Here is a 17,687-nt window from a genome sequence, read left to right as displayed (position 1 = left end):
CCCCGTGAGATGGTCACATGGTTGACCCCATTTCACCATCGACCACCTGTGTTTGGCACAGCATAACCAAGTGACAACTTGTCTCTATCTCCACTTCTTTTTCCTTTCACCCTCTTTTCTTCATCTCTTTATTTTTGTTCAAGGGTGCAACAAGACTCAACAGCATGCATGTACAATCGATCGAGTGATATACGCCCACCATGTAGCCCACCAAGCCCGTTGTAACCCCTACGGAGCCCGCGAGGCAATGCTATCACTGTACTGTATGTATATATGAACATTTGTTGAAAAAAAAAAAAAAAAAGTGACGCATCTGCCTAGACGCGTCACTTTCTAAATAGGGCTCAGTGTGGTGCATTGTTTATGCCGCCAAAGCATCACAAAAAAGGTATGCAACGGCGGCGCAAGCACTCATATATAAGGGCCATAGTGTCAAAGAGTATTATCTTTTTGAAGCTGAGGGGGCAGATTTACTAAATTTTAATGCAATACAGCGCAGCATATAAATAACTGTGCTGTGCTGCAATAAGAGGAGAGGCCAGGGCAGTGTCATATCTAGCATGATATGACACTGCTGCTGTCATGTCAAGCACTGGTGCACAAACCTGCTGGCTAGTGCCATGCACACCTCTTTGCAACATACTACAGAGGATTCTCTGTGATGTCTAGCATAGTTTATAGCCTTCCATTTCTAAGTACTACACTAAGCCACAGTGTAAAACATTCAGAACATTTCTATGTCTATACAGTGCAGCTCACATTTAAAGTTTAAAATATTAGAAGAAATAAAAACACTTTATCAAGGTAACACCAGCCTTAAAGAGGTGTTATTTTGTGATGCTAAGCCCTGTCTACAAATGGTAGTACATAGGACTTTGTGTTAAGAACTGCAAAAGAAAGCCCTTGTAGTACCCTCTGAATTCCCACTCGATGCTAAGTAATATAATGTAGTGCATAGCCTTAGGTCTACTTTCCACTTTTGTGTTGGAAAGTAAATTTCAAGTCTACATTCTGCACCGGTTTGCATCACTTTTATGATGTAAATCCAACACAAAGTGTTAGTAAATCCACCCTTAAGACTTCAAAGTTGGGCGAAGTTGCCTCCATTGACACTACTTGTGACAGAAACTACACTATCAGTGGCATTCTCCATGATTATCTGACAGCATCCGTTTGAAATGTAATAATTAGCCTTCATTTTAATGATGCAACTTCTATAAAACAAACAGCAATCATATAATTAATTGAAGATTGTTGTATTTTATCTTAAATGGCATATTCCATCCTTACCCTTCACACTAACCCCATCTCTTATTTTGTTTAAATGTTAGGTTCCACACTCCATATCAGAATGTTCATGTTAAGCTTGCATTAGGATGTTGGTGAAGGAATGACAGAAGGGAGAAGAAAAGCTGAGATAGGGGACTCTGTTGTATTAATGAACTCTTGTTTCATACCGCACATTTGTTTGGAGGTTCATCAAATTTGGTGACGAGGATGGGATTCCTCTGCAGGGGACAAACATCCAAACCGTATGCACATATTAGAGACTCCATTAAGTGCTCCCCTTACCAGTCCACACCATCTACAAAAAAAACTCCATCATTTATAAAGCCAACATTACAAAGACTAGGAATGCACTATAACAGTGGACACTGCTCATAGCACAAAGATAAGGGCCTTGTGCAACTTTCACACATGCCCAGCAAGTGCATAATTCCCACGCTGCCTTCAACTAAACTAAGACCTACATGCTTGCCACCAAAATTTGGGACCTCCTTGACAGCACTACCTCGGACATAGCATTCTTTACCGAAACCTGGAACAACACCACCTCAGGACCGGACAATGCCATTGCCACTCCCCAAGGATACAAGATCTCCAGGAAGGACCACCCCACCCACCCGGGAGGAGTAATCACCATCTTCCACAAATCCAACCTCCTTCTGAGCACATTCCCCGACTAGCCCACAGACCTGATAGAACACCTTTACTTCAAGATACTGGCCAGCCCTACCTCCACGGAACCCTCATCTACCGCCCCCCTGGACCCCACAGTCTTTTCGCCAACTCCATCACGGACATCATCTCCCTGCATGCCATCGCGTCCCCCAACTACACCCTACTGGGAGACCTCAACTTCCACCCCGACAACCAACTGGACCCCAACAACACATGGACAACATCCACAACATTGGACTCCGCCAGATCATGACCGAACCCATGCACTTAGCAGGACACGCCCTTGAACCCCTCTTCACAACAGGAAACTCCATCACCTTCAGCCACACCACCGAGCTCCCATGGCCTGACCATTGATGCGTCCACTTCACCTTCAGAACACCCACCATCCACAGACACCATCACCTGATCTCACAAAGAAACTGGACCAGAATCACCAATGTCCAGCTAACCTCATCACTCAGCAACTCCACCCCAACCATCGCAGAAAACAACGACGCCAACACCGCAGCCTGAACCCCGCACAGATGGATATCCGATAGCGCCAACACCATAGCCCCCCTCAAGAAAAACAAAAACACCCACGCCAAGAAAGCTAGATGGTTCATCACCGAACATCGAGAGTCCAGACTCACTTGCCACCGCCTCGAAAATGCCTGGAGGGACACCAAATCCACAAAAGCCCACAACAACTTTAGAGCCACCACCAACGCCCACCACCAACTGATCAGAAAAACGAGGGAAAAAGTGATTGAAGACAGAATCTCCACTCATGCATACAACAGCAAAGAACTCTTCAACATCATCAAGGAGTTTGCCGAACCCACCAGCGAGTCCATTGACATCCCTCCCTCACAAGACCTCTGCGACAAAGTCAGCACCTCATTTTAAACTGTGCTTATACAGCATAGAACATGTGCAGACGTTTGAAAAATATCTCTGCCATTTTCTATACTTGGAAAAAAATCACACTAGAGTAGAGTAATCACACATGGGAACACATGTATTGTCTGCTCATGAAAGTTTTAGAGCATACAATATTCCATCTCAATTGATGATTTAGGTGGGGATCCTGTTGTCCAACGTGGTCAGTGTTTATTCCTCATTGAAAGCTCTTTCAAATACTGATAAAATAGGGCATCTGAACATATCTCTGTAGTCTCTGCCCATTAAGAAGTACAGGATAGGATTAAGGCAGCTGTTAAAGTAGGCCAGACCGGTTGCAAGAGATTCAGAAAACATATGGACATCAAAAGACCAAGGGCCATATTCTTTAAACTCCAGCAAGGGTAGGGAATGGAAAGGAACCCAACAGATGAAGAGCAGGACCAAGATAGTGATGATAATCCTGAAGGGCCAGCTGGATGTTCTGAGGCATGGTCGTTGCCTGATCTTCACAGCAATCGCTCCATAGCAGATAATGATGATGCTGAAGGGGACTACAAACATGGTTACAAATCGAGTTATGATCATGACCTTGTGGCGCATCCTCATGATACTAAAGGCTTTTTCAGAAAAATATGCATTGTACTCCCACTCATCCACAGTGTCATAAAATGCTGGATATGTAGAATTGACTATAACTGAGAACACCCATGTGACAAATGTCACCTTTGTATGCCAGACTGGGTTTTCTGTGTCTTCCTGACCAGAACGGATGCATCACCGAAAAGCATCAGTCTATGCTGATCACCACGAGGAAGGAGATGCTGGCCATCATATTTAGATATAAAACCATGTATCTGATCTTACACAAGAATCCACCAAAGGACCAATATCCATCCATTGCCCCTGATGCAATGTGAAGTGGAAGGAAAATATTAAAGATGTAGTCAGCGATGGCCAAATTAAGGAACCCGAAGACGTACACAGTCTTAGCCATTTTGAAGGTACTGATACCTATCACCAACCCATTGCCTGATGTTCCCAGAAGAAAGGTGAGTGAATAAGACACAATGTTAAACACATGTATGTAGTAATATAAAGTGTCCTCAAAGGCCAGTGTAGCTGTCTCTGTAGTTGTTGAGTTTGACCGTAGTAGAGACAGACTTTCAGTGACGTTCTCCATGACCATCTGACTCAGTTTACCTGAAATAAAAAAGACTGGTTTATTTAAACTATCTGCTATAAAGCAAACAGAAACTAAAATAAAGTACAGGAAAACTTCAGATTGAATGTAAATATTCATGAAAAAAGATTACAATTCTTACTAGTTCCACAGCTATGATATTGACATAGTTAAGCATGTATCCTGGAAGACAAAACAATAGTACCAATGAAATGAAAAAACTTTAAATAAGAAGCATGACCAGCATCAGACAAAACATTTTTATGTACTTTAAAAGTTGTATTTCTTTTGTAAATTGGTCTTCATAATCTACATTTTGATGCTTGTTTCAATCAAAGCAGTGTGGTGGATACTGTTTAAAGACTAAAAATCTTTAAAATAGCATTATGGACATCAGTGCTGCCTTCAAAATATCCCAATTAAGTGACCTCTCAAAAATTGCCTCTATGGTAAAGTCTTTAAATGGTGTATATGTTATATATATATATATATATATATATATATATATATATATATATATATATATATAAATAAATCTAGTACGGCAAATTTATATAGCAGGTCAGATAGATTGTGACACTGCATTTAATCACTGTATCATTGGTAATTTCAATGCATTTATGCAATAATCATCAAATCGAAAACATTGTGGATAAAACATGTTTTTATGGATTTTAAACATAAGCTCTTATATATATATTTGTACTTTATATATTTTTGTGCCAAATATATTTTTGCACTATGATATAGGAAATATATGTATTTTAAACTATATTTATATCAATGTGCTAACCTATGTATTTAAACAGTGATCTCTTATGTTTGCCTTGAAAATACTGGGATAGAAAGATTATAACCTATCCTAACTGTCGTCTTGCGATTTAAAGAAAAGATTTTCTTTATGTTAATCATTCACTGCATAGTCACGTGCAATGGTGCAGCTTTTTAACTGGTCTACAATCTGTTTGGCGTTGTCATGTGATCAAGCCACTTCGGTGGTGAAACGCGTAATGGCCAATTAAACGTGAAAGCATTTTTTTGCACTAAACCTGGGTCTGTGTCTGCTTGCTGCAAAGCATTTCCTGGAGGTGGCGTTTAAGCAGTTATCCGAATATAGAACTGGTGAGGCTTCCCCCAATTTAAAACGTGCCACAGGGCGTGTTTGCACACTTGTCACATCAGGCCACGCCTCCTCCTTGCACCACTCTGCAAACGTGCCCCCTGGAGCGTTGTAAATTGGGGGATTAAATCCCCTTGAGTCCTGAGGGTCATTGGGGGCCAACTAGCCCACCAGCTACTACTACAGAGCTGTGCTGTAGAGAGGTGTAACAAGTGGCTTGGCCTCTCAATACCTCTCTGCAACGCAGCCCCCTCACACATTCTGGAAGTACATGGTGGGCGCGTCCACCCCCAGGGACCCTCAGGATTGAAGGGGACTTAATCCCCTAATTTACAATGTGCCAGGGGGTGTGTTTGCTCACTAGTTATTTCAGGCCCGGCCCCCTCCCGTCACCACTGTGTAAACGCACTCCCTGGTACGTTTTAAGTTGGGGCAATAATTTCCCTTTAGTACTGATGGTCCCTGGGGGCCAACTAGCCCAGCAGGTACCTCCAGTAAGCTCAACAGAGTGGTGTAAAAAGGGGTTGCCTTGGACCACCTTTCTGCAATGCAGCTCCCTGGCGCTTACTGGAGGTAGCTGGTGGGCTGGTTGGCCCCAAGGGACCCTCAGGAGTGAACGGGATCTAATCCCCCTACTTAAAACGTCCCACAGGGCATGTTTTCACACTTGTCACATCAGGCCATGCCCCCTCCTTGCACCACTTTGCAAAAGTGCCCCCTGGAGCATTGTAAATAGGGGGGTTAATCCCCTTGAGTCCTGAGGGTTCCTGGGGCCCAACTAGCCCACCAGCTACCTCCAGTAAGTGTTACAGAGCTGTGTTACAGAGAGGTGTAACAAGGGGCGTGGCCTCTCAATACCTCTCTGCAACGGAGCTCCCTGGCACATTCTGGAAGTACGTGGTGGGCTAGTCTGCTCCCAGAGCCCCTCAGGATTGAAGTGGACTTAATCCCCCTATTTACAATATGCCAGGGGGTGTGTTTGCTCACTTGCTATGTCAGGCCCAGCCCCCTCCCTTCACCACTGTGCAAATGCACCACCTGGCTTGTTTTAAGGTGGGGGATTAGTTCCCTTTGAGTCCTGATGGTTCCTGGGGCCAACTAGCCCACCAGGTACCTCCAGTAAGCGCTACAGAGCTGTGTTGCAGAGAGGTGTAAAAAGGGGCATGGCCTCTGAACACCTCTCTGCATTGCAGCTCCCTGGCTCATACTGGAGGTACCTGGTGGGCTAGTTGGCCTCCAGGGGCCCTCAGGATTCAAGGGGACATCATTCCCCAACTCAAAACATGCCACAGGACGTGTTTGCACACTTGTCACATCAGGCCATGCCCCCTCCCTGCACCACTTTGCAAACGTACCCCCTGGTGCCTTGTAAATTGGGGGATTAAGTCTCCTATAGTCCTGAGGGTCCCTGGGGGCCAACTATCCCACCAGCTACCTCCAGTAAGTGCCAACAGGGCCAGCCGCTCCACGCTCGGGTGCTTATTCTTTGTGGTCCGACACAACGTTTACTGGAAAATGGATTTCCTATGTCTCCCCTCGATTCGTCTCACCAAGATTCCCGAGGGGCACAGAAAGGCAATCTTTATTTAATTTTTCTGTGTTTTCTCCATTATTTATCCTTTTCAAACATGCAAAGTGCTTCAGAGACAAACAAACGAACTATGCGTTTCGACCAGAGGCCTTTGTCCAAGTCACATGATTACAAGTGCAGGGTGCTTATAAAGAGGTTGGTTTGACTCCCCTCATTTACAAAAAAAGCTTCCCAAAGTAAAAAAGCTCTTTAAAGGAACAGTCTCTTATAACGACATTTCATCAGTAAAAAAGAAATGCACAAAAAGGAGGGAGAAGGAGGATAAACAAGGCTAGGTCGGCCTCCAAGTAATGTAGCAAAACGGTAGGAACCCAATGTACTGGATTCAGAGACCTAGCTTGTGTGATTGTCACTGATCAGATTTTGTCAGTACAAACCAATGAGAAAGAAACATTTCTTTCTAGTGTCCCCTCACTCACCGGGGTTTCCCCACGGTGACATGCTTCATCATTGGGGCCATCCAAGTTCTCTACGAAAATGGGTGTGCTGCGACTAGCGAACTACGCAGGAGCACTTAGTTATGAAAGACTATGGGCCAGATGTAGGTAAGTTAAATTTACCGATTCATAAATACCGAATTTTACCGATTCGGTATTTATGAATCGGTAAAATACAAGGGGGGAGATGTTATGTTATGTTATGTTATTTATTATTTGTTAAGCGCGCATGCGCCCAGGGGCTTCTTGGCGCTGGTGAGAGAGTCAAACATAACAGTACATAAAAGAAATACAATCACTGTTTACAATAGGCCGGGGAAAAAAGAAAAGTTTTAAATGCCTTCCTAAAAGCAAGGAGGTCCTTGCTATGTCGCAGAGTCAAAGGGAGGGAATTCCACAATGAGGAGGCTAAAAATTGAAAACTGCTGCCTCCCTGACGTTTCTTATTGAAACGGGGGACCTCAAGTAGGTCTTTGTGGATTGATCTCAAACTGCGCGAAGGTATATATTTGCGCAGTAGTGATCTAAGGAACATAGGACCCTTACCCTCCAGAGCCTTAAACACAATGCAACCCACCTTGAAAGTGGCTCTCTGTTCCACAGGCAGCCAGTGCAAGGTCTCTAGTCCATGTCTGATTGATTCCCACTTAGGGACTTTGCAAATAAGTCTCGCAGCTTGATTTTGCAAGTATTGCAATCTTTTAAGTTGGCCAATAGGCGCCCCCAGATAGAGGCCATTTGAGAAATCAATGTGGGACAGGACTAGAGCACTAACTGTCTGAATTAAGGCCAGACCTGTAAGAAGATGTGCTATTTTCTTGATCTTCCTCAGTTGAAAAAACCCAGAGGAGACCACAGTTCCGACTTGACTTACCAAGGTAAGGTCCTCACTAAGAGTCACTCCCAAACTTTTTACTGTACGGGATTTTTTGGGGGGCGAGCCCATGTCCGACGGCCAAAAACTAGGACTCCAACTGATCTCACTCTTCCCAGGTAGAATGAGCTCCGTTTTTCCCGGATTTAACTTAAGGTGGTTTAGAGACATCCACCTCTGGATAAAAGACATGGTTGCTCGAAATTCCTCGGCAGCATTGTGGGAGTTTAGCACAAAGACCAGCTGCAGGTCGTCTGCATAGTTATATACATCAACCTTAAACTCTCGTAGAGAGAATAACAGTGGCCGCATATACAAATTAAATAATAAAGGGGACAAGGAGGATCCTTGAGGAACCCCACAAAAGGAATTTTTTTTAGGGGCTGTGAAGGAACCTAGTCGAACCGATTGGGTACGTCCAGAAATAAAGGACTTGAGCCAGGCCAAGGCCGAGTCCCGAAGACCGGCCTGTTCGACACGGTTGACCAAGATGGTATAGTCAACCGTGTCGAACGCCGCAGACCGGTCCAATAGCACCAAAGCCTGGTGCAAGTCCCTGTCTGCATTAGACCTTAAAGTATTCTGAACGGCCAATATCACTGCCTCAGTGGAGTGACCAGGCCGGAAACCTGCCTGGTTGGGTTGTAAATACCCAGAGGCTTCCACAAAACTTGATAGGCAGTTGGTTACATGCGCCTCCAATATTTTGGATAAGTAAGACAGTAACGATATTGGTCTATTATTAGAAAGGTCTGAGGAGTCAATGCCAGGTTTCTTTTTCAAAGGAATCAATAAGGCCTGTTTAAAACTATTAGGAACATTCCCTGACGCGAGGGAGTTGTTGAGCAGTGGAATCAGGCTACTTGGGAGTGCCCGACCAATTTCTCTCATTACTTGGGGAGGGCAGGCATCCTGAGGAGATCCTGATTTAACTCTAGTGAGCAAATCTTGAAGGGTTTGGTGAGTGATTAAGGGGAAGGAATGCAAAGTAAGAGGGTTTAAAAAAGTGTCGTCTATCGGGGCACAAACTGGAAGCTTGGATAGAGTGTCCTTAATCAGCACTATTTTGTCATTAAAATAGTCATTCAGCGAGTTGCAGAGCAATTGTGAGGGGACAACCGGGGGAGAAGTTCTCTCATCATTGCACAACTCAGTCACAATCCTGAAAATTTCTTTCGACTTATTGGTGGCGTTAAGTATTTTAGAAGAGAAATAAGCAGTTTTGTGAGTGTGCAACGTTTTTTGGTAGGCTTTGCGAGTGGAACAGTAAGCGATCCTTGCTTGAGGACAATAATTGGAGCGCCATGTTCTTTCTTGCTGCCTCACTTCAAGTTTTAGTTTCCTCAACTCCGGTGTGAACCACTTATGCGCGTCCGCGCCGCGTGAGTTATCAAAGCGAGTGAGGGGAACACAAACATTAATGGCCGAGTTTAGCCAGTCTTGAAGCCTACAATCGGCTATCTCCACATCTGAGCTCTGCTCTGGCAGAGTAGACTTTAACAAATTTAAAAAAGCTGACATGTCCAGCGAGGACCATTTCCGAGTCAGACTGGTAGCCTTCAGCTTAAATTGAAGAGCTTTCACAACACAAAATGAGAAACTAATAGTAAAATGATCAGACCAGCTACAAGGTTTAATATCAATAAAATCAATAGCTAGATTCAATGACCAAAGTTGATCGAGACTGTGGCCCTTTTGATGGGTCTGAGTATCTATATATTGTATTAAATTCAGATCACTCAGAAGGTCCCTAGTCTCAGCTGCTTGGGGATCTAATAGGATGTTATCAAACCAGAGATTTAAATCCCCGACCAGGAGTAGTTTTGAATTATTAGTAGCTAACATGGCCAGTTGCTCCGCAAGAATAGCAGGGAACATAACCATAGTTTGGGGCGGGCGGTATAGTAAAACCACCACAAGTGTCCCATTGACAGTATCCAATTTGGCAACAATATTCTCCACATTAGGAATATCTAAGGAGGGGAGTTGTCTAAGTTGATGTTTCTTATTGGAGATGATGGCCACCCCGCCCCCAATTTTACCTGCCGGTCGTAACACGGAGATAATATAATAATCAGCAGGCAAGGCAGCTAAGATGTCCGGTAATGAATCCGGTGTAAGCCATGTTTCGGTCAAGAGGAGTAAATCCGGTTTAGTATCGGATACTAACAGAAAGATATCTGTCTGATGTTTGGTCATGGAACGAGTGTTTAAATAAACACATTTAAAATTACAAGTGGTACCTGGCGTGCTTTCCGAAACCGCGTAACTAGAGGCAGAGTCCGTAGTTAGGTTGATGGGATTAGTGATGCCTAGGCGAAATGTCCGCTTCACCGCGTTGAGGGGTACGGGGGGGCACTTCATGATGGAAGGTCTCAGCGCTAGTAATTCAGCGGATGTATACACCAAAGGACACGCAGAGTCCTTAGCCCCTAGTCCCGGACGCTCGCGGACGAGCGCAGACGAGCTTGACTCTAGCGCGACTCCGCCGCGCCTCCGTCGCGCCCGCTGCGCTCGTCCGCTGCGCTCCCTCCACCACATTACGTTTTATGTGAGGGAGCCTCAAGCGACTGGACCGCTGCCACAGGTCCCTGCGCTCTCTGGCTCCTCCCAATATGGCGCCCGTTCCCACCACCAGCCCGGCACTAGGAGCCGCGGTAGGTGAGCCGCCCTCCACACAATCGGCAGAAGCCGCGATGGACCAAGGCAGAGGGGCCGCTGTTAAGGTAAGAGTGCGAATAGCGCTATCAATCAGCCGCCCTGCACACAAACAGATACACCGTTGCAGTCACCGCTTAACACACAGTAACTGTTTAAAAACGCATAGCAAGGTCAAAATGCAAGTTAAAAATTAGGTGAGCAATTGTAGTCCAGTCTGCCGTAATGCAGCGTCTCTCAATTAATGGCGCCGGGCTGCTACCACCAACCCGGAATCCACGAGTGAGGGAGGACTCCCTATCGTTTTATGGGAGGGAGCCTCGAGCGACTGGACCGCTGCCACAGGTCCCTGCGCTCTCTGGCTCCTCCCAATATGGCGCCCGTTCCCACGAAAGAATCGGTAATTGGATTACCGATTCTGTAGGAATCGGTATTTACCGAATCGGTAAATACCAATTTGGTAATGCCCATTGATTCCTATGGGCATTGAAGCCCATAGGAATCAATGGGCATTACCGAATCGGTATTTACCGATTCGGTAAATACCGATTTTTGCAAGGGTGCAGGGGGTGTCACTTTGACACCCTCTAGCACCCCGATTTAAGGCATGTGTGACATGTGGCACACGGGCATGTCCGTCTGTCACATGCCATAGGTGTGCACCTGGAATCGGTATTTTACCACCCAATTGGATTGGGTGGTAAAATACCGATTCGGTAAGGCCTGTGGGACTCAGAAGTGTCCCACCTACATTGCAAAATTACCGAATCGGTAAAAATACCGATTCGGTATTTTACCGATTCGGTAAATTTACCAATTCGGTACATTTACCGAGTCGGTAAAAAGGTGCCCCTACATCACAAATGACCATTTACCGGTCGGTAAATGGCCACCTACATCTGGCCCTATGTGTGGTGTGAGTGAGATAGTGATGGAGTGGGTGTGAGTGATTAAAAATACCGTGCTAGTGGGCCTCAACAATTTTATTTAGCTCCTAGATTGGTATATTAAAACGGGTGTGACACTGCAATTTAACCTTTAATGAGGGCTAAATCAGTGTGCGGTCAACATGTTTCAAGCTCCCCAAGGCTTTTCTTCAGGACCATACAGGGACCAGCCCTGTATTTACCACTCCTATGAGCCCCTATTTAGGGTGTGCGAATTTAATAAAAAACATTCAACGCTGTTAATTCTAAAACATGCGTGTTATACATACGTTTGTACTGTTTCGTTACTTCTGTAAAAAGAATGACACATGGTTAGTGGCAAGTTGACCCTTTCTTAAGAAGAAAGGGTGTCACACATTTTTCACGCCTCATATTCGAGTATATGGTGTCCGATCTGCACCTTATTGGCGCATGCAGGCTCTCAAGTTCAGTGCATACATAAATATAAAGGTGTAAAAAGTGGTTTATGAATTCACACATATAAACAACACAGGACTCAATGTGACTAAGGACAGATAACCCACAAAACATAAATGTCATTATGGCAAAACTGCATATTTACATGTATTGGTGCCTATTAGCACTGCATGGTCTCTGGTAGGGGGCAGGATCACCTTACGGAAACATTGCTGCCGAATTAAAATGAAAAGAAACGGGAACTGCGATCAGTATGCATCTGCATCGTTCCCATGTGAAAGGTAATGCTCGTATTTAGAGAATCGGGACCTTCACGCCGTGTAAAAATGCAGAGTACTTACTTCCTTTACGGTGAAACCTCACCGAATTACCTAGTCGTTACCCCGCGGGGCCGCATCTTGAAGCTGGTTCGGCGGGGAATGTTTTTAAGTGATTACATTTACGGGTCTGTCGTCTAAACACTAGACTGTGTGTCAGTAGCGGCCATCTTGGGGGGATGTAATCTCGATGTATAATAAAGATATTGAAGACAAACTAATCGTGCCTTGCAATCGTTTGTGGTTTTTCGTTCATTGCTCTAAGTAAAACATCATTGTTCCATTTAAACTCATATTTCAATTTATTTATTGTATTTCGCATTGTTTAAAAAAACGCGAGTGACCATAATATTTGCTCTTAAAAGTATCGGTAGAATTTTTATAGTTTTGTTGATACAGGAAAAAGGGAATCTTTTTGTGTAGAAACCTTTTTAAACAGATCTTGTTAGGTTGTTGGTGGTATTTGTATACACGGAAATATTATGAATCACATATGGACCCAGGCAGAAAAAATTGCGTTTCATCACCATGAGGGCGGTCCTGATTAAGTCTGCCATATCGGTTTAGTAATTCAATTGTTCAGTTTTATAAACCCATTTTGTTGCTTAGCAAGGGCGAGGGACATTTCCAATGATGTTATGTGAGCCTGTGCATATATATCGATGGTAATGTTTATGCTTTTATAAAGTCATTTGATGTTAATATTTTGGCTAATTCTGCCCAGTTGTTTTAGAGCACATGGTGACTTGATTTTGGAAAAGCTCTTTTATGTTGTTAAAAAGGTGGGGGAAGGGGGAATATCCTGAATTATGGGCGCTTAATGAGATTCCAGAAAAAATGTCATAGACCTCTTGTACCACTTTTCTGTTGTTAGTTCCCGAAAGCACCCCAAGGAATGTCATCGTTCAGCCCCTGTGTGCCAGTGTGTAATTTGAAAAACCATCTCTGTTCTCGTTCATGCAGTATCCTTTCCAGGTTCTCTTTATTTTTAACACTTTCCAACACCACCCATGTCAGATCATTGGGGTTGTGGTTTTTCTCAATGAAATGATTGGCCATCCTAGTGGTAGCACGCTTACAGCGGATGTTACTCCTGTGTTCCACTATGCGGGTACTCACCTTTCTGGTGGTCATACCCACATAGTGTAGATTGCAAATGCAGGTGATCAAATAGATCACCCGCAGGTATTGCAAGTGGAGAAATTACGTAACTCCTATCTTGTGTTGTTGTTCAAGATGACAGATTTTGTCACCGATGTCAAGTGGCATACACTGCGATTATTGCAGGGATAATGCCCACTCAGTAATGGTTGTAGTGTCAGAGTAGAAACGGTGGGTAGAGGTCGGGTATGTACCAAGTAGTCTTTTAGGTTTTTTTCCCCGGCGGTGACTGAACATAGGTGTTGGTATGTTTAATACACCACTGTTAATCATAGGCCAATGTTTCTTGACTATCTTAGTTACAGTGTCTGATACTTGGTTGAAGGTTGTAATACAGATCAGTCTTTTGTTTTCTGTTTGGGTTTTCACTTTCGGTTCTAGCAGGGCATCTCTATCATTGTTGCTTGCTCTCTTTTTCACATCTTTTATTAGTTTTTTGGGTACTTTCTGGATTGTAGTTTTTTGTTAAGGTCTTTTGCTAGCGCAAGGTAGTCATGTTTGTTGCTACAAATCCTTCGTAACCTTAAAAATTGGCCGAAGGGGAGGTTTTGTCTTAGGTGTCGCGGATGAAAACTGTCATAGGTCAGTAGACAGTTACGAGCCATTTCTTTATAGTGCGTTGTTGTGATAAGGGCGCCTGAGTCAGCCCAGATGTTTAAGTCCAAGAACACTAGATGCGATCTGCTCATGGAGCTAGTGAATTTCAAAAATCTATCTTGCTCGTTAAGCCAGGTCAAGAAAGATTCTGCTTCCTCTTCTGTCCCTTGCCAAATAAGGAGGACATTGTCTATGTAGCGCTTCCATAGTTGTATATGATGCCTGTGTGGATTGATGTTGTTCAGGATTTTGTTCTTTTCCAAATGGTGGACATTCAAACCGGCTATGCTCGGCGCAAATGTGCCGCCCATGCTGGTCTTGTGTTGTTGCTGTGTCTGTGCCTTGTACTAGTGGTCTCAAGAAGGCATCCGCATATTTTGATAGCGGTTCCACGATTGATCCAATCCCCGAGACTATCGGTCTGCCAGGAGGATTGTCAAGTCGCTTATGAATTTTAGGGATCGTATAGAAATAGGGGATTGTTGGTTTCTTGTTCACCAGAAAGTCTGCTTCCTTTTTACTAAGCCAATCATTGGCAAGAGATTCTTCAATGAGGTATGCTATAGAAATCCTCAAACGTTCTGTTGGATCTTCTTCTATGATGGTGTAGTTTCTAGTGTCTGCAAGAAGGCGTAAGCATTCCTTCCTGTAATCAGTAGTATCCTGTAAAACAATCGCCCCACCTTTATCGGCTGGTTTGATTGTGATGTTGTCATTTTTAGATAGTTCTTGTATTGCTGCTAGTTCCACCTTACTTGTGTTCTGGAAAACTTTCACTGTACGTGGATCCAGATCCTTCACCTCCTTAATTACTGCTTTCTCAAAGGCCAGAAGTTCAACTGGTAAGTTGTTTGATGGTGGGACAAAGGTTGATTTCTTCTTTAGTCCTGTGTCACTCCTAGTTTGTTCTCCGGGTTCTTTGTCTTTGAAAAAGATTTGAAGTTTTAACTTTCTGAGGAATTCCTTCAGCTCGCAACAGAGTTTGAATTTGTCTGTATGTGGGGTTGGTACAAAGCCCAGACCCTTATTGAGTACTTGTGTCTGTATTTCCGAAAGATTTATAGAGGACAAATTGACCACTAGATTTGATTGCTGCTCGTTGTTGGTTCCGGGGTACCCTTGCTGCGTCTGTGGCGTCCCGCTGTCACCACTGGTTCGGCCCATGGTACATTTTGGATGGGTTTGTTTCTTGCCCGTTGTGTGGGTCGGCCCCGCCTAAAAAAGGCCTGCCTTGGTTTCCTTGTTTACCGCCCCAATTTTGGAAATTTTGTTGATGATACATGGGAGGTCCATAGTAGAAGGGTGGTGGTGGTGGGCCATAAGTATATGGATCTTGGTATAGTGGCCACATAGGGGCTTGGTTTCCTCGATGTCTACCCATATTTCCTCTCCCTCTCATGGGTCTTCTATTGTTGGGGGTATTGTAATTACCAGAGGTTCCTGAACTGTCAGACCCTGAGTCTGATCCATCACTGTCAGTGTTATATCCTTGGTTCCTATTGCTGAGTTTGTAGTCGTCCCTATTATATGGGTACACCCTTTTCATGGGATGAAGATTTCTTATCCTTAGATAGTTTGATATATTTTGAGTCTTTGAGGCTTATCTCAAAATCCGTCATGCTTTTGTTCAGCTCTTCCAGTCTTTTCTTAAGTTCAGTGGGGTTTTGGAAGGACTTGAGACGGACCTCCATGGAGCGAATTTCATCCTTCAGAGAGTCAACTAGGCGTGACGCTGTTTTGATTATTAGAACTAACCAATCTCGGGTACAGTGCCACAAGATTAGTGACCAGTCTTTCTTAAATTGTTTGTCATGTTGGAATATAAAAGGTTCATTTTTAACTATCAAACCTCTTGGTGCTGTATTTGCTACACTCCAACATGACAAACAATTTAAGAAAAGACTGGAAGAGCTGCACAAAAGCATGACTGATTTTGAGATAAGCCTCAAAGACTCTATACTGGAATATGAGGCGTGAAAAATGTGTGACACCCTTTCTTCTTAAGAAAGGGTCAACTTGCCACTAACCATGTGTCATTCTTTTTACAGAAGTAACGAAACAGTACAAACGTATGTATAACACGCATGTTTTAGAATTAACAGCGTTGAATGTTTTTTATTAAATTCGCACACCCTAAATAGGGGCTCATAGGAGTGGTAAATACAGGGCTGGTCGCGGTATGGTCCGGATGAAAAGCCTTGGGGATCTTGAAACATGTTGACCACACACTGATTTAGCCCTCATTAAAGGTTAAATTGCAGTGTCACACCCCTTTTAATATATTAACCTAGGAGCTAAATAAAATTGTTGAGGCCCACTAGCACAGTATTTTTAATCACTCACACCCACTCCATCACTATCTCACTCACACCACACATAGTCTTTCACAACTAAGTGCTCCTGCGTAGTTCCCTAGTCGCAGCACGCCTCTTTTCGTAGAGAACTGGGATGGCCCCAATGATGAAGCATGTCACCGTGGGGAAACCCCGGTGAGTGGGGGGACACTTGAAAGAAATTTTTCTTTCTCATTGGTTTGTACTGACAAAATCTGATCAGTGACCATCACACAAGCTAGGTCTCTGAATCCAGTATATTGCGTTCCTACCGTTTTTGCTACATTAGTAAAAAATAGCCAGCTCAAAGAGCACTTATGTTCTTGAAACGAATACGTGAGGTCTATTTTTATAATGTTTTAACACATTGAGTTCATCATTGTATAACAGTCTTATATATGAATCACTTCACCCTTTTGCTCCATAGATTTTCCTGTTCTGTATAGAATCGTCCTAAAATCACACGCACATATATATAAATATATATATTTCTTTTTTTTACAGAGTTTTATATAGCGCGAACTTGACCCGGTATCGGGTATCGGAGCAGTTTACATAGCACCAGTTGCGTTACATGAGAATACATTCATTTTTGATAGGCATGGGTAGATTAGGTGATTTGTCAAGAACCACAGGATGTTCAGCGTCATTTGAAACCGCTCCCCATTGTGTGTATATATATATATATATATACATATATATATATATATATATATATATATATATATATATATATATATATATATATATATATATGTATATATATATATATCACGCAGTTTCCGTATCAGCAGACACAAAACTACAATCCCAGTAGTCAAGAAGGACACGGACCTCAATTCAGTGCTTTTCTTTATTTTCGGTGCTCAAGCGTCACGACGCGTTTCGGTCCCGCCTTGGACCTTGATCACATGACACAGTGTGAAGGATCACACAGGTTTAAATACTCTGCCAGTGGTGATGACATCAGCACAATACAGCAGGTAAACGTAACCATAGACATAGAAGAGTTTGATTAAAACAAAACCACAGTTCATTTGGGTATTTGATTCAATATGTCAATTAAAATGGTACATAAAACCTATGTTGATGAGAATACATTTTTAACGTGATAAAGTGCAATGTTAAACATAAAAGAAGTTAAAAACTTGTTTTACCTTATTCATTAAAGTGCTAGTGCAAGTGCAAAAAAACAGGTAAATTCT

General features: G+C 43.4%; 1 pseudogene; it reads right to left on the bottom strand.

Annotated features, from left to right (window-relative positions):
* Positions 1-2,987: 2,987 nt before the first annotated feature.
* On the bottom strand, positions 2,988-4,036 carry LOC147701107 (chemerin-like receptor 1; annotated as a pseudogene).
* Positions 4,037-17,687: the final 13,651 nt, after the last annotated feature.

Source organism: Lissotriton vulgaris, chromosome 7 (genome assembly GCF_964263255.1).
Source record: "Lissotriton vulgaris chromosome 7, aLisVul1.2, whole genome shotgun sequence".
NCBI lineage: Eukaryota > Metazoa > Chordata > Amphibia > Caudata > Salamandridae > Lissotriton > Lissotriton vulgaris.
Note: the sequence above shows the minus strand (reverse complement) of the source record. Positions and strands in the feature narration are given on the sequence as shown.